We start from the raw sequence: 24,800 nt of genomic DNA, 5'->3' as shown, positions 1-24,800 counted from the left end.
TTCCAGGGGGAAAAAAAGTCTTTTAAGTGATTAATAGTGATGAATCATGCACTTGGACACAAACTAACCAGTCAGCTTTGATTTCAGGTCATCTTTAACCTCAATATACGCAACATGGCTTCAGCATGAACGCTAAAGTAAATGCAGTAGCTATAAATTTCTAACTGCAAGCAGTTATACCCTGAGCACCTTAAATCATTGCTAGCTAATTAGCTAATGTAATGCAGGATTTTAGCCTGTAATTTACATTACTTTGGCTCAGTGCTCAAAGGTTTTATGAAGCGTATCAGGATGCAGTACTCTAGAAGGCACCTGGCAACTTCATGCTTTATGTCCAGTGCTTATATCAGATTAAAGAAGTTAACTGCTAATATCCATCAGGAGAATGGCAAGCTAAGTGGCCAAAACTTCTTGTGAAATTATAAAACTATGAAATATGCTTGTTTTTACTGAATGTTATAGAGTCCACTTATAAAATTGTACATAATACAAAAAAAACCCAGCTCTGGACAACTCTGTCTCTCTCTGTCTCTGAGTATTTCTGAGATTTATGCTAAGTCTCTTCATTGTGAACCCATTTTATGGGATTACTCAGACACATCACTGGCTAATAAGCTAGCACATAGACACAGGTGTGACTAATTTGGTTTATGCAGATAGAGTCAAGCCCTAGACTCTGGCAGAAGGAACAGTGATATTTCTAAAAAAAAAATTAAAAATCCTGTAAAAATCCTACAATCAAAATCACAGAACTCTCAGAGAGTCAAATGGTCGACGCTATTTATTTACAGTGCTTCAAGAACAAGTTTTGAGTTACAAAAATACTTTACAACCCAATTTTAATTGTATGGTGCATTTAAGAATAAGCAGGATCACAAAGCCTCTTTACAGAAATCCAGATGTGGATGTAGATTTAAATCCCTATACTGAGCTAAAGTGGAAAGGAAAAACTCCCTGAGCCAAGGAACCAGAATCGAAAAGGAACTCACGCTCTTCTAAGTGACACCAGATAGTGCGATTAATCATTAAAAGAGTACGTTCAAACGTTACTCGGTGTTTTGAAAGGATTTTCAGTATGACTATATTGTGAATATGAGTCATGAGATGAGCAGAGGGCAGATTTTATGATTACAGCAGTTCTTAGGTACAAATCTACAGTATACAGGTGAGATTATCCACTGAAGCAAGGGTAAGATTTGATTTTGGGAAGCTGAATATGAGTCATAGGTGTAGAAGCTCCAAGCAGAAATAGAGCATTAGGATGACTCAGGCAGGTCCAGAGGGTGAGAAAAGCCACAGCAGTCAGGATCTGGCGTCACATATGGCTGCTCAACAACAGCTAAAAATGAGTGATAGCTATCACACAAATGAATCGTGCTAGTGCACTGAGATTTGCACTCATGTGCGCTCATGATAGCCACTTCTGCATATATAGGAAAAGGTAATCTTTAGCTTTAGGTTCTAGTGAGAGGGAAATGAAAATTGAACAAATTAAAGGTATTACAAAGAATCCACAGAAATGACAGTTATTTTGGACTGCTAAACTCATTCCTGTACCTTATGTTAAAAGGTCTTATCTTTTCTGGTTGTGCTTCATAATTTCTCAAATTTCAATAAGCCCATATTAGTACTCCAATCCAGTAACACACAGAAGGCTGAGTGGATAATAAAACAGAAGAGCGGTGCTGATAAGGCTCACATTGTTACTGAGTAGAAAAGGAAGACTGTCACTGAACAGAGACGGAGTCAGAACACGTCCCTTTCTTTGTCAATGTAGCTCCTGGCATGAAGTCTAATACTGCCAAAGTGAAAAGGAGATAATTGGGTTCTGTGAGCTAGTAAAAAAGTAATAGAGGCTTAACAAGATAAAGTGCCAGCTAGATCTGACTCAGTCTTACTTTCATGTGCATATATCCCAAAAACCCCTTATATATGTATTGCAAAATACCACCAACACAGACATGGGTAGTGCTGGTTCCTCCTTTAAGATCTGTGTATGACAGATGGCCGGCTCAGCTCCATCCAATTATAACAGGATTGCTGGAATTGGCCACTTTTCAATCTCCTTCCACAACTGATGGCCAGAGTCTTGTCTGACAGCATCCAAAATACTATTAAAGGACAGAGGCAGTGGCTGTCAGTGGGATGTTTGACACTTGATGGCAACATGATGTCTCCTAAGTGAAGCTTGCTCACACAGATCACATGATCTGCAGGGTCAAGAGTTAACTCATGGCTCTTTTCCCAAGAAAGTGCTGTTAGTGTCTAAATATAGACTGGATTAGTAAAGTGCATTAGTTAATTATCAGTCACCACATGGAGGGAACTGCAATGGCTACAACAGAAGGCAAATAAATTTGTCCTGCATTGAAGGTCAACAGATGGACATATGTGTGGGAGCAGTAATGCACGTTCATACAAAACATTTTAGTTTCATCATTTCCTTCATACAGTAATACAGCCTGTATATGAAAAAAAATCAATCTCTCAAAACACACCCCACCCACTTATACACCATTCTCACTAAGAATACTATTTTACTAGTGTAATCTTATAAATAATGTGTAGTTAATGGGTAATTCCAGGTGATTTACAAAAACTACTCACATAAATAACATCACATGTAAATAAGGTGAAGAAAACAACATTAAAATTAATTTTTTGCATATGCTAATTTTCCTTAATAGGCATCAAGAGTTTGGATCTTAAAGAGACTCCTAGAAACCACACTTGCATAATTGGGAAGTTCAAGAATTGGGAAGTGACAGATTATAGGAAAAATGGACATAAAGTGTATTAGTAAGGTATTGGGTCACCAGAACCTTCAGTGTGCCTTGACATAGATTCTACAAGTCTCTGGAACTGTGCTGGGGTGATGAACATCATTCTTTCAAAATATATTCCCTCAGTTGATGGTCTAAAACATCTCCCATAGGTGTTTAACATAGTTGAGATTTGGTGGCTGTGAAGGTCATGTCATATGATTGACAGCTTTTTCATCCTCATCAAACCATTCAGTGAGACCATTCATCGCTTTGTCGATGGGGGCGGGGTTTTCCTGGAAGAGACCACTTCCATCAAAACAACTTTGGGACAAGTTTACCCAAACCATGTCAGCAAAATGCCCTGCACAGCATAACAGAGCCACCTGTTTTTCCTTTCATTTTTATCTGAGTATGTAAATGAAAACCTTTCTACACTCTCTCCTTGAAGTCAGAATTCGTAGTGAATATTAATATGAAACCAACTTTGCCAGAGTAATATTAAGGCACAGTTTTAATAAACTTGTCCTTTTTTTGCCCTCAAAACAAAAACTCAAAACCTCCACAAATTTAATACATGCCCTTTGGTCATATAGTTATTTGTTTACATAATCACCATTCTCAAGGTGACTTTCAAGCTTGAAAATTCACAATGCAGGTGCTAAATTAATCTACTTGCATCAACACCATCCCGTATTTTGCACTTTTAGGTAGAATGCTCCACATTGCATAATCCTCATGGCTACTGTGCAAAACTGACTTGTTATTTTGCTCATTTGAAATACAGAATCCTTTGTTGGTAAATTAGCTTGTACATTTTTGGCAGAAGTTATTACATTTACACACACATTACATACTGTACAAAACTTTAGTCAATTAGTCCACATTAGATCAGTGGTTTTGTTAAGAGAGAAATGTTTATTTAATATGCAATGTTATGTAATGTAATATTCAGAGCTCAAAGCTGTAGGTAAGTACACTGCCTTAGTGTTGCACATAAATCTGTTCGTGCTCTATATATTTTATTACCTTCACTTCAAAATCTATTCACAGATCTCGTACATATCTTAATCTTATCTGTATTCTAGAAATAAAAATAATAATAACAAACAATACTGTCGCAAAAATGTAACAGAGTATTATTTTTTAATCTTGTTTCTGAAATAAATCTGTTTGTGGCCAACAGATTTAACCAGTGATGAAGCATTTCAAAGGATAATCATAAATTAACAATAGTACAATCACAGCTGTGGGATCTTAGTGCAACATAGCCTTGTTCTTGTCTCAGATAATATGAAAAATTACAGAGGTTAGGGTTAAGGTTCGGGTTGCGGTTAGCATTTGTACCTTTTCGATACTAAACTCTTAACATCATGTTTGTAACTTTTTGCACCTAAGCGTAATAAAATTATCATCCTGCTGCAAGGCTTATATTAGTGTGCTTGTTCTAATATGATAGAGCTTCTATAGTTATAGCTTGCACAGGGACTTGTGTGGCAGAAGTTCCACATATGACTGAATTTAAAATTTTTGACAAGGTGCAGTTTTCTGTGAGGAGATGTTTATTTAGCATTTTTGGAAGGAGTCTCCAGTGACAGCATTTTGTAACTGTCAGATGCAAAGCTCTTTCTTTACATTTTCTGACATCAGAAAGTTTTCAGGATGGAGGGCTTTGTAGTTTTTGTGGTAACAAGATGAGCTGCATTTTCTTATTAACATCAAGAGAGAAAGAAATAAATAGGGGCTGGAGAAGGAACAATGGTTTATAGCTGCTAAGTGATAACAGGAACTAACTTGTTTTGTGGATTTTACACATTTAATGTAACTATAAATAGTAAAAAGTATGATGTGTTATTCTTTAATGAATAAAAAAATGATTCATTTTGGAAAATTGCTGTAGTATAAGAAGAATAAAATGATTCGGAATGTGCCTTTATTGTAAATTAATCAACAATGAGGTGATAACGGCCTTCTTCAGACACTTGCTGATCCTTCTCGTATAATAGCGTGCACATTGTCTTTTCTTCCTTACATGATTAATTGCCATGTAGCCAATTCTAACTCGTTCTGGTAATTCTACCTTTGGTTGTTTTTACATTTGCACTTTTCCCAACCAGAGTGAGTTTGTACAGAGAGTCCAGTTTGTTTGTTCAAGAGTGAAAGCTTTATTCCACCTGAAAATATTGGTCTGGGATTCACTTCAAATAAACTTTGATGTGGACTTCACCATGTGTGAAAGCATTCTGTTATTCAGACTGGGTGCTGCAAAACTTGCTTTGTAGCATCCTATTTCAAGTTTCACAATAGCAAAGAAAGACAAGGCGTAGCCTTCACATGAACAGCATCGACATCTCAAAATATGAAGCAAAGATAGCATGTGTAAGTAGCTCAAAGATGCTGAAATATTTTTGTTAATAAGTGAGCAGCATTGAAAACAAAGGTTTCCTTTGGAACTGTTGACCAGTGTTGAGGAAAAAGTACAGAAAGCCTGATTAAATAAAAAAACAGTGAACAGATACTACTATTTTCCATTAATCCTGTTCTCTTAATGGGTTGTTCAGTTACCGAGTGGTCAACAATGCTGTGATTATGTGTGCATCCATGACAGGTTGGAGCTGATTAAGGCGAAATATCCTTAGTACAGTATGAGAGGGGTCACTCAACAGCGCCAAAGCTCTTGGAAACCAAGCCAATCAAACACACTATGTATATACCCAGGATGCAGATGAGCCAATTATGCCTCAGTTCCGATGCCAGATCTTGGAGGGAACAGGGCTCATGATTGCACTCCAGGCTCACATTTTTTTGCTCTGTGAAACCCCAGAGGTCATATAAAATACAATTATTATACATGTGCAGTGACAGGGCAAAAGGGCACAGACTCAAGCGTCCCCTTGGGTCTATCTGTGCATGTGTCTGTCTACATACTAATGATCAACATTATAGAACGAGCTCAACCTTAAAACATCCAGCGATCTGAAGCCACCATTCCAGCAGATGGTGCTTCTAGATATCACTGTCTGTGCCCTTGTGTAGTTGTGCTGAGGAAATCCGGACACATGCAGTGAACTGTCGACTGGACCACATCCAGCTTACTACAGCTGCAGCTGGGATAACACTCCTATAAAGACCTCTAGTTTAAAAACTCTAGACTACGCTATACATATTATGCTAATCCATTCATACTGGTATTGGGCTGTTTGTGCCAGAACATAAATAATTAGTGTAAGTGGCGTAACATTTTGTCAAATGAAAAGCTGCTGTCGCTTTATGACAGTGCACATTAATTATGGCGCAGGACACAAAGACTATTATGTTCAATGAACTTGCGCCCGTTGATCCGTTTTTAAAAGGATGACAGTTCATTAGGAGTTTCAAAGACAGGTTTTTCATCAAAGTTTGCAACATTTTACTGTGGTTTATATGCTTTGATGTCTGGTATGACGCATTACTAATTAATAGCAAAATAACAAGTAAGCCAGCCATTCATGCATTTACGTCAGCTCTTCCTGAAAAATGATCATTACAGGAACAACTTAAATGTTAGATCATCTGAAATGCAGCCAGTGCATTTTCTTAGGCCTGTCCATATTGACTGATTTGACAATTTAGGCTCCATCAGAAACATTAAAAAAGTTTTTGTCTACCACTTTACTTATCTTACACTCTTACTTTCAGTGAGAGGTTGAGATTTAGAGCAACAGGAGGCAAAATCTGGGTTGGTTGCATCAGGTGAAGTAAAAAAAGTTAAGCAGTTTTATGCAAATGAGAAGCAAAGGGATGTGACTATCAACAGTTTTCATATAAAATCCCACAACATGAACTGGGTAAATGGTTAAAAAAAGTTGTGTAATTGCTATTTCCTAGGAGTACTGCAAATTGGGATTTAGAAGATGGGGCAGTTCTACTATGGAATCCCCAAAACAAGAAAAGTCATTAAAAGGCTAATCTAATAAGGTAAATATATATATATAAAACAGCAATTACTTCAGTAAATAAAATAAATACAATTTTATACTTTATATTACTACTTCATTTATATTTTACTATCCTCTCACATTTTTCAATGTTTTGTTTACTCTATTTTTTTTCATTTCAGCATATGTTTAATGTTTTATCTTATGTTTATTTATCTCTTTCTGTCCTAAGGGTTCCACTGACTACAATCCAATGGCCAGACCTTTCAGTTTTCAGTTTTCCTTTTTGACAGTTTTGGCATCAAAACTTCTTCCAGTTGCTCCCAAGCCACCTGGAAGGCTCTCCTGGCTTTACCAGGTAAATCTGCCCAGTGCTCTGCACAACACATCCAACTCATCACCAAGTGGTGGTCAGTTGACAGCTCTGCCCCTCTCTTTACCCAAGTATCCAGAAAAGTCTGATGATACAATAAAAAAATTGATGATTGACCTTTGGCCCAAGGTTCTATGGTACCAAGTGCACTTATGAGCAACCTTGTTTTCAAAAATCCTGTTTGTTATTTATAATCCATGACAGAAGTCTATTAACATTTCACCACTTTTTCCTATTATCATAATATTCATATTATCGTTATTATATAGCTAAATATGGTATAAGTTAAGTTTATGGTTAGTATCACAACTTAGACACACCTCCGTATACCAATTTTTATATTAAATCCTCACTAAAGTGCTTAACTCTTCTCTGAATATGGCTAATCGTCATTACCCTATGACCAACGATTTCTTCATATGAAGAATCATACAAAAAAAAGATCTGCAATAGCAAAATTTAGACACATTCCAGTTTTGAAATAAAAGTTCACTTCATCAGTCATTAAATGTCAGTTGCTATGTGTAGATAGATGGTTTTGCTTACAATCCATATATAATAATAATAATAATAATAATAATAATAATAATAATAATAATAATAATAATAATTATTATTATTATTATTATTATTGTTATTATTATATTAGTTCTTATATTAGTTCTTATTCTTTATTCTTATGCATTGCTAAACCTCGTATTTAGTGTTGCAAATATTAATAGTTCTCTATAAAGCAGTGAGAAACTATTACATCATTATTATTATTATCACCATCATGAAATACTACCGTTATACCGTTATACTATAGGTTAGTATTTAAAAAGCATATTTATGAAGTATATTCCACTACATCTCAAATCTCAACATGCAAAAGAATGCCCATTAAATTTGGATAAAATATGGATTTGAATTAGTACAGATGCACTGGATTAGTTAAAAAAAAAAAAGACCTTCTTGCCTGGTTTTCTATCATTTTTTAATGATTGGAGGAGGCCACCTACAGTATCCACCTATTCAGTAAATGATTACAGCTGCCTCATGAAAAGAATTGGCACTCCTGCTGTATGTTGGAGGAGACACGAGAACACACTAACTAGCATGCTGTTGCTGAGTGAGAGAGAGAGAGAGAAAGAGAGAGAGGGGGTGTTAGACAAGAGATATAGGGAGAGACATTAAAAGAAGGCAGGATGGGAGGACAGTATCTCTCTCTGCCAGGTGAACAAATGAAGAGTGGAATGCCAGAAGTGTCCTTGAGTTGTAAAAAGATAAAGCGACGACAGAGCTCCTTCTCTCTCTAACTCTCTCTGGCTATAAATGAGCCTCTCAAAGACGAGGAGCAGATGATGGGAGAAATGACCAATAAATCCAAAAGGTGTGAGTGAAATGAAAAGATGTTTGGGGGGGGGGGGGGGGGGGAGGTGTTGTGTTGGGGTGAGGAAGAGGAGATAAGAAGCTTAGCCTGATAGAGTGGAACAGTGAGTTAGAGTGTAACATGCATAAGGAAGATGAGGAAAAATGGGGGGAAGGGAATTTCAAGAACTTCCCAACTTAATCTTCCCACTAAGTGTGTGCATGTGTATATACAGCAGGTGGGTGTATGTGTGCGTATGTATGTTTGTGGCACCATGGCCAGGATCACTGGGTGGAAAATGGAGGCATGATTAGCCTCTGCTACACCCAGCCAGAGCCAATCAGAGGCAATACCACTGCCTCCATGCTGAATCTAAAACAGGCCGGAGAGGGGGAGGCATGGAGAGAATGGGTGATGGCAAGGTTACACGAGCTCGTAGTGGTGAGAAAAAAATAGCAGAATTAAAAGCAAGATTTTGGCAGGTTCCAAGTTTATAGTGGATGAACTGCACAAGGGGCGGGGGGGGAGGTAGAGAGAGAGAAAGATTTCATCTTCTCTTCAAGCTGCATGAATTTGGCTCTCTCCACAGGAGGTCTGCAGGGTTTGAAAGCACTTAGAGAGGAAGAGGATGGCTCAGAGAGAAAGAAGGACAACCCCACATGTCTCAGCAGAATGCAACCCCACAGCCTCAACAGCAGCATAAACCTCACACTTCAGGGATGAACGACAGGATATAAGAGAGAGACAGACGCAGATGTGAGGTTACCTGAGGGTCAGTCATGACCTCCTGTACATATAAAATAATTGGAAATGGAAAATCCAGTAAAATGTAAAAGAACGTCATGGATACAGAAATGTGTTATAATGTCATTGTCATGCTGTTGGTGAGTGTGTGGTTTGTATCCATTCTCATCTTCATACATCACTGTTCATATCACACTGTGTGCTAGTGGAGAGCACAGTGAATATGATTATACACACAACAGGCTGCAGATGAGATCTGTGATAAGAGATGAGGCCGACCCTATGATAGAGTACATCTGTTCTGCAGTTTTCCATGGCAAATTGGCAGAATATTTTAAAAACAGATTTAATGTTGGGTACTAGGGAAAAATACATTTAGATTAGGTACCAGTTTGTACAAATGTACTGCTAAACAAATTTTTGTTAGGTTGTTCACATTATCTTTTTAAACACCACCACTCCAGTTATCACACAAATCTGTAAGTGAACAAGTAAAAAAAAAACAAACAAAAAAAAAACACTGTTGTCTATCATTGTATGAAAGGAGCTCTATGCTCTTGTCATCAGAGCAGGTTACTATAGCCTGGAGACGAACTTCTGCAAAAAAAAAACCCTGACAAACACCAAGTTAGATTGGCATAAAACTTGCATTCCAATCTAACTGTACAGTCTGAAGTCGCGCTGCTGCATATCAGATACATAAACTCACTGGCCACTTTATTAGGAACACCTGTACTCCTGTTCATACATGCAATTATCCAATCAACTAGTCATCCATTTGTGGAATGCTGTGATTGATCACAAAAGCTCTCATACCTAGGATTGGTCAGGATTGTGCAATAAAACCCTTTAGTGATTGGTTAAACGGCTCATTTGCATGATTACTTTCAATTAATAAATGATAAAACATTACCCATCCCTACGCTAGGTGAGTACAGACTCTCTCTCTCACTACAGAGTAGGTTTGAACTATTCTCTGAGATGACTGGAAACAAAAACATCTCCCTTTAGAAGATATTGCTTCTGTGTTTAGGGCATATGTGTGAAAATGTTTTGTAAATTTCCTACCTCTCCTTGATGAAATCTAATCAAGCAGAAATCACAGAGACTCCCAAAGCCTTTTCTTTATAGAACGTTCGTGAATAATTTAGTGCAGTGAGACGTTAAATAAAGTAGGACCTTCGGTAAATAACTCGTTCTCCTCGCCCCTTTCGGAAGACAGAAGTCTTAAATCCAAGGCAACAAACAAATTATTAAACAGACTGTAACGCTGTTGAGAAAAGCACACCCCTGGATACTCTCTCTCTCACACACACACTTCATTCAAAAGGACTGCAAACAACATCAATCAGAATATGTACATTCCTATGATAGAACACAAAAAGAAAACAGGAATGGAGTCTTATGACACATTGGTGGGTGGAACAGGCTGTGCATGATCTCAGATGTTTTATTCATTTGTAGTTGAATCATGGGCTTAACTGTGAATTACATCCCTTCTTCTTTGCCAAGTTTATGGAAAACTGGCCTCATTCTGATGTTTCACATTTCAATTGTGAATTTGGGAATACAAACCAACTCATATATACATATGCAAGTTTAAGGGTAGGATGAATAATGATTTCATTCATTTGAAATTCAATGATATTGCTTTTATTTATTAGAATTTCTACTAATTTTGTGTAAAGTTTGGTTGATTTTTGCTTTACATACAACGAAGGTAGTAAAACGGTCAAAACAACTGGGCTGTACCCTAAAGGCTGGATACTTGTTTATATACTTGTTTTTAAACTAGGTATATGTGTAAACAAGATGGCTGCTGTGTGTATCCTGCGGTCTTCTAATGCCGCTTTAATTCTCCAGTTGTACATAAAGTACGCAGGCATGAATGAGAACAATGCCACTCATGTTATAACTGCCTCTGAATGCGTAAACAAAGTCATGCGTCACATATAAACTGGCCTTAAGGAGGGACAGACTGAAATCTAAAACAACCACACTGCCAGAATTTTGGATATATCTAGCCTGGTTGCATTGGAACAGCTAGCTATTAGCATGCAAGCTAGTTTGTAGCTTATCATGATCACTACTATTTAATAGATGAGCAATATAGTTGCCGTTAGCCAGCTCTAGTTAATGTTTTCCTTCATTCCCTAAGTTTCTTGCTGACGCCTTTCTTATTTATATATTTTTGCATTTTTGCTTTTCAGAAGTACTCGAACCTGAGAAATTGAAGCTGTACCTTCACTTCTACCAGAGTATTTTTAGAAGAGTGTTTGCAGTTTAATGCATTCATGACAACTGGAAACTCTGCACTTTCTGGCTTGTAACTTCCTACTTCCTATCTCAGCACATTCACTGTGTCTCAGTTTTTAAAGATTGAAAAAAAAGGACACTGACAGTAAGCGAGTGGAAAAAAAAGGAATTCCAGCTCAGAGAAGACAGAGCTCCTGAGTTCCCAAGTGGAAATTTTGAAGTAAAGCGCTGTTTAAATCGACTTTATTCCACTCGGAGTTAGAAAAAGTCCCAGTTAGCACTTGGTCATGCAGCATATTTCTATCACATCTGTTTTTACCTTGGGAGACAAATATGTGGCTCTACAGTAGGGTTGCCAGACTGGATTAATATTTTGTAGCCATTCTTGATTAATAAAACAACTGTCATATTCCCTATAAAACAATTTTGAGATATATTTAGTATTAAATATAAATTACAATACTAACTCCTGAATGATTTTTTCCAGATTGGTGTGTTACAGTGGCACCTGTCAGGGGGGGTGGGATATACTAGGCAGCATGCGAACAGTCAATTCTTGTAGTTGATGTGTTGGAAGCAGGAAAAATGGGCAAGTGTACGGATCTGAGCGACTTTGACAAGGGCCAAATTGTGACGGCTAGACGACTGGGTCAGAGCATCTCCAAAACGGCAGGTCTTGTGGGAGGTTCCCAGTATGCAGTGGTTAGTACCTACCAAAAGTGGTCCAATCAAGGACAACCGGTGAACCGGTGAACCGGTGACAGGGTCATCAGTGCCCAAGGCTCAGTGATGCACACGGGGAGTGAAGGCTACCTTGTATGGTCTGATCCCACAGAAGAGCTACTGTAGCACAAACTGCTGAAAAAGTTAATGATAGCTATGATAGAAAGGTGTCAGAACACACAGTGCATTCCAACTTGCTGCGCATGGGGCTGCATACCTACACACCTGTCAGAGCTGGGAAACTTTGGGTCTTGGCATTCATGTGGATGTTACTTTGACACGTACCACCTACCTAAACATTGTTGCAGACCAAGTACACCTCTTCATGGCGACAGTATTCTCTAATGACAGTGGCCTCTTTCAGCAGGATAATGAGCCCTGCCACACTGCAAAAATTGTTCAGGAATGGTTTGAGGGACGTGACAAAGAGTTCAAGGTGCTGACTTGGCCCCCAAATTCCCCAGATCTCAATCTGATCGAGCATCTGTGGGATGTGCTGGACTAACAAGTCCGATCCATGGAGGCTCCACATCGCAAATTACAGGACTTAAAGAATCTGCTGCTACAGTCTTGGTGCCAGATGCCACAGCACACCTTCAGAGGTCTTGTGGAGTCCATGCCTCAATGGGTCAGAGCTGTTTAGGTGGCACAAGGGGGACCTACACAATATTAGGCAGGTGGTTTTAATCTTAGTTATCTAATCAGCCAGTCTTGTGGCAGCAACACAATGCATAAAATCATGCAGATACAGGTCAAGAGCTTCAGGTAATGTTTACGTCAAACATCAGTATGCGGAAAAATTCTGTGTAAACTCTAGAGACTGTTGTGTGTGAAAATCCCAGGAGATCAGCAGTTTCTGCAATACGCAAACCAGCCATCTGGCACCAACAGCCATGCCACAGTAAAAAGTCACAGAGATCAAACTTTTTCCCCATTCTGATGTTTGATGTGAACATTAACTGAAGCTCTTGACCTGTATCTGCATAACTGTATGCATTGTGCTGCTGCCACATGATTGGTTGATTAGATAACTTCATGAATGTGCAGGTGTACAGGCGTTCCTAATAAAGTGAACTGTCTCTTATATATATATATATCTGTATCACACACACTATATTGCCATGTGAGTATATATATATATATATATATATATATATATATATATATATATATATATATATACTCACATGACAATATATAGACAGTGTGTCTATCCCCAATGGTTATTATAGAGGTAACATCTTTGTCTTTAAGGAGCAGAAGCTCTTAGCCAGTCCCTTCTGTCTTTTCTGTTAGCCCTCTGTTCGTCTACAGAAAGCGTTCATCCCTGGATTGTTCTCTGTCTTTTGCCTTTGTTTCTGTTCTCTTATCTTGCTCCAAATCCCTCTGTCTCTTCTCCCTCCTCTTGTGCACTCCTCTCCCTCTGTCATCAATTTCACAGAGTCAAAAATCCAGCTCTGATTCCCTGTCTCATACATGCAAGCCATCTTCTATGAATAATTCAGCACTTTCTGCACTAAAAGTATGATCATGACATTCATGCTTGACGCAATTTGTGCTGTTTTAAAACTGGAGCTGTCGTTTCTCACTTCTTGCTCTCTCCTCATCCTCTCTCCTTCCTCTCCTCGCTCTGACGGAGAGAGTCTCAGGCTCAGCACAGAGATGGCAGACGTTAACAGCGATAAGAGCATGTAGTTTGAAAAAAAGAGCTGTGAAGGAATACCCAGATCTCATACTTTTGATTTAGATATTACACCAATATCAGAACTCACTCACTTTCAGTAACAGCTTTATCCTCATCAGGGCTGCGGTGGGACCAGAGCCTATCCTGGGAACACTGGGCATGAGGCAGGAATACACTCTGGACCGCTCCTAATATCAGAACTGTATTAATGTTGACTCTGTTTTTTCACTAAGTCAATGTCAGTGACAATTATTTACATCAACTTAATCTCAAAGTCATTGTTGAAGACGAGTGGTTTAACAATCTATTTTATTAAACCAAAAACGACATGCACAGTGCCAGTAGAAATATGTGCAAAATACACCAACACACTGTGTGAAGTTCATGGCGCACATGTAAAAGAAAAATCATGTAGTGGCCAATTCTACACACTTTTCTAGCACTAGCACTGTTGATGAGTTGTTTATGTTTCCATTGAGACACAACTGTCAATCAGTATGCCATTCTGTTCACAGTTCTGAACAGGCAGAAAAATTGGTTTAATTATAATTAAGCCAAAAATAAATAAATTATATTGATATATATTTCCTGACTCTACCTTTATAATGACAGATCACAAATATAGTATCGCAAATATTTTTAAACCGTCAAACTGTGTCTCCGGGGGCTTTAAGTGCTTAAGTATCCCTGGTATTTTTTTCACATTAATTACATACTCAATTTTCAAATTATGTAACCCGTATTATTTGCAAGTATAACATTATTACCTATTGAATTAGGATTAATTATTTCATTGTAGTACTGCTGCACAAGTTTTCATGTTACTATGTGTATGTATGAGAAATGTACCACATAGTTACCTACTAAATAGTATGTACATAGTATAAAATTAAATGTGTTTTAATTACGCTAACCTTTTTGGCTTTCTCAGTGAAACATCGGCTAATGTTGATTATCAGTTTTTAATTTTTTTTTTATCAAACTCTTCATGTACAATGTTTAACTATATGTTTGGTAGACCTCCACAGTATGCAGCTAATCAATAAATCTATCAATCAATCTATCTACCTGCATGCTACACATTTAATTAAACTAAGGCGCAGTGTAAGGCAATGATAAGCCAGTATTTATTTATTTTTTTCAGATTTCTTATTCAACTGAAATAACAGTGTAACAACCTGCTGTCTGTCTATTTAAAATGAAAAGATGCAATTCAACTATTTTGTTCCTAAAGGTGCTAATATTAAACAAAAATAATCATGATTATCTTTTTAGCCATTTTTGTGGCACATGCATTCATGGCCTAGATAAATATCATTGCATAGGATTCAGAAAAAACGGATTTTTGTGCTAACCAGCATTTTTTTTTTTACATAATGCATTAGCATATTTTGATTGGAATTTCTCTGCACTTAGTCATAGCTAATTCCCAGCGTCTCTCCCCTATTAAACAGCGCCGATGCAGATCTGGAAGGGTGGCTGAGTTCAAACACACTTTGTGTGTGAGTGCGTGCGAGCGTGTTTTTTTTGGCAGTATCGCCTGTCTATTGAAGTATGTGTGAATGTAAGAGGCTGTTGGTTCTTATGTAAGGTGAAGAGAATAAATGCGTGTGCCTATAGGTTCAAGGTTTTGTGTGTGTATGTGTGTGTGTGTGTGTGAGAGAGAGAGAGAGAAACATTGACACGCTGATGTAGAACTAATACCTGAGGATCCGCCCCCTCACGACATAATACACAAGGTTCAGCAATCTCTCTCTCACATAAATTCCAAATTTGTGGCTCAGTGAGTCAGAGGTGATGTCCTTACATCACTATAAAAACACTGGAAGCTCCTCCATGATAGAGGATGGGGTGCGACACACAATCCGTCGCTGCTGAACGATGTAGCAGAACGATCGTCTGTATAGTACACCAGCTTCCCCTAGGCCTTCATGATTAAATTCTCACTTCACACACACACACACACACTGTCAAAATGCCTTGTGTGCTGAAAATATTTTGTAAAAAAAAAAAAAAAAAGTACAGTAAGGAAAAGACTCCACTGGTGTCATGGGAGAACTGTAGGCTACTACATGTGACAGGAAAGAGAGATAGGAGAAAGGGAGAGGATTGGGGAAAATAAAGCACTGTCACTTCTTACCCAGAAGAAGGTAAAGATCATGAGGGAATAAGTGACAGAGGACAGAATGATGAGGGCAGAGGACAGAAACAGTATGGCTCTGTAAGTAGTCATGCTGCAGTGGTGTTTACTGAGTCCTAGTTATGCCTGAGTCATATATACTCTGCCCTAAACACATGCAGACCCTCACATATATACTCAAAACTTGGATCTTTCATTATATAGATGTAGGAACCAAGTTATACCATATTGTTTGGATGCACTGTAAAAAAAAAAAAACAAAAAAAAAAACAAAGGACCCTGTAAAATTACCACACAGTTTCCATGTACTTGCTGTAATTAATCTTTACAGCATTCGTTCTATAAAATATGTTTACAATAATGCCACACTGTATTTTTTAAACAGAGTGCAAAACTGTACTTTTACAGGACTACTGTATAAAATCACTGCTGTAGATTTACTGCTGTTTTAACAAACATTTTGCAAATATACATCTTAAATTTCAAATAGTCAAAACTGCTAACAAATAAATCTAAAATCTGTGTTTATTAAAGCAACCATTTCACTGTAATACCCTTTCTGACTAGCTAGCTAACTACCTTTGCTAGCTAAGTAATAGAATCTATTAGAACATTAGCTAGCTACATTAATGTTACCGGTTGTCTTTGATTATAGTTTAAGTGCAAGATGTCACTCATTACCAGTAAAAGCAACATTTTTCAATGGTTTTGGTTATAATTTGCATTTATAATATATATTTAAGCAGCTACTATCAGCTATATGGATTATAGCTAGTACGCTAGTAAACTAGTAGGCTGGAGCTAATCAAAAGCTAATAGGTATCCTGAATAGCTGGCTTAAACCCATTTCATTTACTCTGGTCTGCTGATATTAGTGAAGTTATGCTGTTTTTTCAAGGGTTTGGGGAAATGACGGATGAAGGTCTTTTGCTGCTTTAGTGCTAATTTACATAAATTTTCAGAGCATTTTTAAACATTGCATGCACTTACTAGCTGCCTTATTAGATCATTGCTGATCTTTTTCTATAAACAGTGTGTACTACACATCCTGTCCCCTTTTGCTGTGTTCATTTCTGATAAAAGCACTGCTGTTAGCTGGATATTGAACCAAGCAGTGACACTGATGTGTTTATATTCCATATTTAAATGTCAAAGATCCTATATTCTAAGTCACAGGGCACTTGAAGGAAAATAACTGCCATCTTCCGCATACAAGAGCTCACAGGCAATCGTGATTGGATAGTATCGCTCTGATTGACAAGGGATAGAATAATGCCATCCCTGCTAATCAGAGAGCATCCTGGAGCTTTAAGCTCCAATCCCTTGCTAATGAAAACGTGACAATGACAGCAGCTTTGATGAAAACCACATAAACACAGAGCATATGCAGTATATGCACAGTGTTCCTGCATTTTACAATTACGTGTGCTGCACAGTAAGAACTGCTTTCTGGTGCATGGTGTAATTGAGGAATATTGTAGGAATAAATGGAGTGCAACCTACTAAACCTATTCCTATTAAACCCAGCACTTCTACACTGCCCTCTCTGATTGCTGCCATTCAGTTAGAAGCCAGGGCTCCGAGCGATGGGGCTCAGACTGGCTGTGCTATTTTTGAGAGGGCATTAAAAATTGAATCAATTGAATAAATCTTACAAGCATAAAGCGCAGAATCCAACTCGCATTATGTCCATGGAGGGTGTAATTTCCCTCGAGCGCCTTCCACCGGACACCTGCCCCTTTGATAGGTTAATGATTAATCAAATGCATTATTGATCAGAGCTGCATGAGAGCTTGTGAATCATGTTTGACCCAGGTGTGAAGCTTGATTTTTCTGTATCTAAAAATACCAGCTATCTGGTAAAAGCTAGCCATTAAAAAATAATACTAAATCCAAATCCAAAGCGAAAACAGCAGCACCCACTGCAATTTAGCGTACATCATCAAATCTGTTCAATAATTTTTTTCTTTTATACAGATTGATGAACATACATTTGATATTTCATCTTATTCTAAAACCATCTGACTTTGAATCGGAGTGAGAGATGTGTTTTCCATGCTGCTTTAAACTCCGGCCCTGGGAGAAGGGGGGTAATGGGGTAAACACCATGGTAACGGCGGTCTCTTGCTGCCGTCGCTGCTCCAAAACAAAGAAAAGATAAAGCCTTGACCTTGATGCATGTCATTCCCATATGCTCTGCTGGTTTCACACTTTAAACGAAGAATTAGACAATTAGTGCAGAGATTCAGGGCATGTGCTCACACATAGTGAGGTTTGCTTGATTGTTTGTGCCCTTGAAAGCCTGGATGTGGAAATGATTAACAAAATGATGCTAATAAGAGACATCGCTTGTTTTTTTTTTTTTCTCCAAATGATGCTTTTAAATGCAAGTGGGTTAAGGAGCTTAGTAAAGGAGGACGGCTGCGGTTATTTATTAGAGAGATGGGTTGAAACATCATAATTAATGTTGATAAACCTGCCTAAATTTATACTGAAAAGACAATGTAGGCATACACAAACCCTGGTCTGGTTTATTAAGCATCAGTAGTAGCTGTGACATGGCCCTTTCTATTGCCTAATCCTGGGACCATTCCAAAAAAGATTGCCAGTTCTTAGCTGGGAAAATTGGTTTGGATTCTGCACAAAAATACTGCTCATGTAGCTCACACCAGTTATAAGATAAATTAAACCCCCTTATAATTTCAATAAAAATGTCCACTCAGAAATACATACCGTGAATTCATACCCGTATTGGGTTCATAGTATGCTTAATTCCTGGGAAGTCAACAATTTTATTTGAGTTTATAACCTGAGTTGCAAATGTCATGTGACACATGTCACTAGAAACTGTTAGAAGTGTTAGCAAGGCATATCTTTCAATGTCATTGGATGTTGCCACCATCTTAGAATGGGAAAAGTAGTGCCCCTTTAGAAAATCCTGCTAGTTTTGAATGTAAGACTATGAGGAAACATGCTTTTGCTAACATCATAACTGACCACAAGAGTTAGCCAGGTACTGACCAGCCATCTGACCAGCCAAACCCTAACCACCACCATTTTAATGACCAAACAGACCACAGTCCCACCCTTGTTTTCTACTAGCGTACAAGACCGAGGATCATGAATTCACAGGTCAAAGTTCACCTACATAAAGTTGGCGTGAAGCAAAAGTAAACGCTACCAGAAACAAATGTGAATTTTATGTCTCACGTCCTTTCCCCTTCAGTGAATTGCTATATCTGCAAGGGGAATTGTATTCATGTTTGGTCTGACTGCTACTTTAGCTGAAAAAGTAGAAAAGTTTTCAAGTGGCTCATATATCACCATAGCAAGGGGACAGAAATCATAAACGCTATAGCTAAACCTCTGCAGTTATTCATTTGGGAAGCAACATGCGATTGAGGCAGAATCCAGTCCGTGTATACAGCTGAGCAGTGAAGAGTTAAGGATCTTACACAACCTTATAGTTAACATTAATGAATGTTAATCATCAAGCTTCAGTTTCCCCTGTTTTGCTTTAGGTTAACTTTAGGGAGTGTAAAGCTACCACAACAGCAATGCTTCAAGGTTTCTTTTTCTGCCAGATATAAAGTGAATCACATTTTCCTTCTACTGGTTAACCATTTACAGTTACAGTTTTATTATTCAGTTATTCAACTTAAAGGATATTATTCAGTAACTACAATTAAACTAATAAAGATGTGCAGTTTTATGAGAGTATGTTATGAGACTCTTGGGAATTTAAAGGGTTAATTGTCTATCCGCTACAACTGCACTGCCTTAATTTCAATTAGCTTCTTGGCCAAACGTTAAAAACACTCAACTGCTGTCCATGTAATTGATTTCTCAGTTACTAAGCAGCTTTCCATGTTTCCTTCACTCTCCGATTGTCCCACTCACTTTAAATTTTTTAGAGATTATAGGGATCTTCATATATATATATACATATATATATATATATATATATATATATATATATATATACTCCTGGGCAAAAAAACAGGCCAAGCCCAAAATGGCAGATATTAGGTTTTTAATGGTCTTCATCAGAAAATTAGCCAGAATTAAACAAATGCACTACTAAGACCTCCTGTGCCAGCATTTGCTCATTTACTTTTGCTGCAGTGAACTGTCTGGGGAAAAATTGGAAACAGGGAAATTCACTTATATGGTCTTCTTGTGCACGAAGGTTAAAATGATGATGATTAAAATTAAAATGTTTGATGTAGAATTCAAACTACCATATGTCTGGGTGTACAACATTTTCCAAAAAATATCTTCTGGGATGTTTTTTTTTCCTTAAAAGATTAGTCATTATATGGGAATATAAACCTGATGCAGCCCATCAAGGGCCACAAGGCTTTAACATGTAAGGAAATCAAAGGGAAAAGCTCCCATATTAACCTCCTTTATCTATTCGTTTGATTCTTGTTAATTTCCTGACCAATGATTTGTTGTTAAAACCATTAATACCTTAATATTTTGCCATTTTTTTGCCCAGGAGTGTATATATATATATATATATATATATATATATATATATATATATATATATATATATATATATATATATATATATATAAAGAGAGATAGAGAGAGCAATAGTGAAACAATGAATAATAATGAATTGAATAATAGCAGGCAGAAGATTTTCTCATACACACTGCCTTCAGGCAAGTCTCTCACACCCACATCCTTCTAAAGTGCACAAGTCAATAACACGGACTGAACTGAATAGAAACCCACGCAGCCAGTGTTAATAATGCCAGGAAGAGTTACTGCATGGCGCACGTAGGAGGTCTGTCATCGTTCTGATTTCATGCAAATCCTGAAAACAGTTTAAAAGCCCCACTGGAACAGACAAACGGGTGTGTATGCCCAGACTTGGGATGATAGTGTACTCATTAGGCCTAAGGCCAAACAGACAAGGTGTGCCGCACCACACACTCCGCCTGGCATTATGGAACCCAGACATAGGAAATGGACTAGTGCAAGAAAGGATGTGACACATGATATCCAGAAATCACACACATGCTTTTCCTTCCTACTCCTATACTCCTACACTCAGGAACACTTAGGATGCATACCCTTTCCACAGGAAGTGGATACACAATTTGTTGACATGTTCTGTCTGGCTAATCAGAACAATAAACAATGTATTATATTCACTGCAATTTGCTGGTTTTGTACAGAACAGTGGCGCCAACAGGACCAGAGTTTTGGATGGCCGCCATAATGAGTCTGTTATTACGGCAGCAATTAATAAAGCCACAGCTGAAATACACAATGTTCTTACAAATTAGACTTTGATTTGAAAACACCTTATCTCCCAAAGGACAAACTTATTATTTACTCACACATACTCATTATTTACGTGTGTATTAGTCAGGCTTATTCTGTGTAAGTAAAGATCTTACATTTTACAAGGGCAAAGTTTACGCAGTCTATTTTAATTCGATGCTCATATTAAATGGACAATAAACATGTAAACTGACTAATTTAAATGCAAGGTGCATCTGGATTTCTGTATAGATCCATGCTGTGCCTACATGCTGTGTCATGTGTCTCTGTTTGCTTATGCATCCTTTGTGATCGATTAAATATACAAGGCACAATCTGGATCAAACGATTGTCTGCTTTTCATGATAATACACATTATAAATCCTACAGTTTTCCACTTTTCACACACTCTCCAGTGACCGAGATCTTGCAACAGAATTCCACCATAATAAGCAGAATACTGTAGATATAATTTATAACTGAATGAGTAAGACATTTTCTTAAATTCACATTAAAGGTGCAGTCAACGATTTTAGTGAAAGTTAACATACAAAACGGCAAATCACTCTATTATTCCTCCGAACGCCACACCTCCAAAACACAGGTACAACACCTCAGTGTTAGTGCAAGGGGCGGAGCTTTCTGGATTGGAGATGCCTCTTTGTCCTGATTGCTTGGACTTATTTATAGTGGACATTATTTGTTTTTTTTTCCTTTATAGACTCTTTATTTTTTAATCTCTTATTTAATATTTTATTTTGCAATAAAATATTTTCTTACTTAATATTTTATCTAATATTTTATTGACAGCTGCCAGAATGAGGTCAACATCACCAATTATTATAAAAAGTGTTCTGACTTAAAAATTGCACACCCCATCTTTAATTACGTATATCTACTAAACTCTAACTATAAATCAATCAATCAATCAATCAATCAATAAATAAATGAGCAAGCTAACACAGTATACAATCAAGTAAACAGTTAAAACGTGAATGTGGAGCTCATGATTTCAGTCAAACAGCTATCTTAACTAAGCTTAACAATATCAGCATTTCGAACAGAATCATAGGTTTACTGTATTGTAACGCGCTCATCATAAGTTACCATTTAAGTAACAGCTTACACAGGGACATGTATGGCATTGAAAGAAAACATACTAAAGATGAATTTAAAAACTTGTGTAATCATTGCCATAATGAAGCTTTCTGTGAGGAGATGTTTATTTAGCATTTTCAGAAGGAGTCTCCAGTGTCAGCGCTTTGTGATAGTCAGAGGTAAAGGTGTAATTTTACATTTTCTGATATGGGCAAGATTTCAGGAGAAAGAACTTTTGCACTTTGTGGTATCTCAGTAACATGACAAGCTGAGTTTTGTCTTATTAACTTCAAGAAAGGGAATGACTCTGTGTATATCCGTTTATAACACAAGCGATAACAGGAACTTGTTCTGTGGATGTTTCACAACATTAAAAGTAACTATAAACTGATTAAATATAAATTACAGAAACAAACACTTTGGGATAATCAAATTTGCAGGAGTACTTGATTATTTTTCAATAACAGCATACCCTGTCATGTCTTATTCCTCACTTCATAAGATTATGACCATGATGAATATATGATTAATTTTGCAGCCATACTAAATAACATCTTGAGCCACATACTGCAAATGTTTTAAAACTGACATATTTGGACATTTTTCTTAATTCTACTCCTCAAAACCAGCCAATCTGTACAATAATGATCAAGGGGAAACAACATCCAGTGAGCAATGTCACAAAATAGATGGTAAAATAATCAGAAATAGTAAACTTGTCTCTTAACACAGCATTAAAGACAAGGAAGTGGATGCAGACCATGCAAAAAGCAGCCCATGGATTAGGCAACATAACATTCACTAGAACTTTAGACTAATGCTGAGTAGAGGAGCAGAGTGATTAAAAAAGATCAGAGTGTTTAAGCCCTTACAGGAACATTGATCAATCCAGAACAACTCTATGAACGTTCTGATCTGTAGTTGATTCGGATATTATGGGACCGTGTTAGTTTATATGAGTAATGTCGTCCAACTAGGCTGTGGGAAACATTTAAAAAATAATGTCATTAAAAAATACTGAAATAAAGATTTTAGATGTATTTGATATGTATGTATTTGATATATATTTGACATTTAGGATTGTTTACAAAGTGTCAGCAAACCAGGAACGGCACATTTATAATGCTGAACAATGCTTTATTTACTTATATTTATGTAAGCCCTTAAACTTCCAGGAGCTGCCATTCAGTCCAGTCTGTCATTACTGAATAATTTATAGTAGTTACTGAATTATGTTTTATGGTGAAGTTAACATCTAGAAAAAGAAATGATTTTAATCTTGAAAATGATGAAATTATTGTATTAGTACACAAGTAGATTTCAACATTCAATCTCAATATCACCTGATGATACCCATGATGTCAAAAAAGTGCATAATGGTGTAAAATGCTGTGATACTGATATCATACTGTCATATCTAACCAACTCCACACCAAAACATGCCTAAAGATCTCACTACAGTCCAACACCCTGGTGTGTTTAGTGTAGTTTCAGCTCTCTTAATTACACAAAGGTACCTCTCAGGTCATTCGATCGATCCACTATATTACCTTTGCATCTGACCTTCTCATCCAGTTGTTGCACAACTGGACAAATGATCAAGTGATCAATAACCTGTGATTATTCCTGGGCAGACACACAACCATAACCACAGCAGCTGTCATCCAGGCTGTGTTGTGGATTCTACAGAATTACCTCAAGTGACTGACGTGTTTAGCATGAATTTAACTTTTTAACATGGTTACCTGGGAAGCTATGTGTTTAGGAGAGAAAGAGAAGAAAAGAAAAAGAACTTTACTCACCAACAGCTGGAGCGTGCCTCCTGCTCCCGCCACATCTGTCTGTCGGAGTGAGAGTGTGTATGTATAGGTATTTGCGTGCGTGTGTGTGTGTGTGTGTGCGTGTGTGTGTGTGTGTGTTGTCGCGCGCTCCCGGTCACCTCTTTCCCTCTTTCCATAAGTCAGGCGACGGCGTCCGTGTTTTTCCTCTGCTCCAGGTGTGTGTAGGTGCAAGTGTGTTTTCCCCACATGCCAATCACTCTGTCCTCTCCTCCTCCTACAGCCTGGTGTGTGCGTGTGTGTGTGTGTGTGTGTGTGTGTGTGTGAGACGTGTAATGGGATGTAGCAACTAGTCTTCGTTAAATAGCAAGGACATTAAAGATGACAAAATGGGAGTGGGAAATGTGCCTGCTCCTCTCTTTTCTCAGCCTCCCACAAAATGACTCTCTCTCTCTTTCTCCCTCTCTCTCTCCCTCTCTCTCTCTCTGTGTTTTCACCGTTTCACCGTTCGCTCTGCCGACTCGAATAAAAGGGAGCGTCTCACAAGTGCAGCCGGGATGTAAAAGCGTAAACTGGTTTAGGGCTTGTGGATAAAAAAGGAGAGATAGTTCATTTATGTGATGCTACACCTGCCCACATCCACAGCGGATCTGTTTTTCTCAGACTATTTTAACACGTTTACGTGTAAACAGAT

At 37.6% G+C, this 24,800-nt stretch overlaps 1 protein-coding gene across 1 annotated transcript in view; it reads right to left on the bottom strand.

Annotated features, from left to right (window-relative positions):
• Positions 1-24,592, bottom strand: part of LOC113533554 (leucine-rich repeat and immunoglobulin-like domain-containing nogo receptor-interacting protein 3) — a 44,359-nt gene extending 19,767 nt beyond the window's left edge. The window contains exon 1 of the mRNA XM_026925767.3: positions 24,131-24,592. The gene's annotated coding sequence lies outside the window, so the exon portion shown is untranslated. The remainder of the gene's footprint in view (positions 1-24,130) is intronic.
• Positions 24,593-24,800: the final 208 nt, after the last annotated feature.

Source organism: Pangasianodon hypophthalmus, chromosome 21 (assembly GCF_027358585.1).
Source record: "Pangasianodon hypophthalmus isolate fPanHyp1 chromosome 21, fPanHyp1.pri, whole genome shotgun sequence".
Taxonomy (NCBI): domain Eukaryota; kingdom Metazoa; phylum Chordata; class Actinopteri; order Siluriformes; family Pangasiidae; genus Pangasianodon; species Pangasianodon hypophthalmus.
The sequence above is the reverse complement of the archived record's forward strand: the minus strand, read 5'-3'. Positions and strand labels throughout refer to the sequence as shown.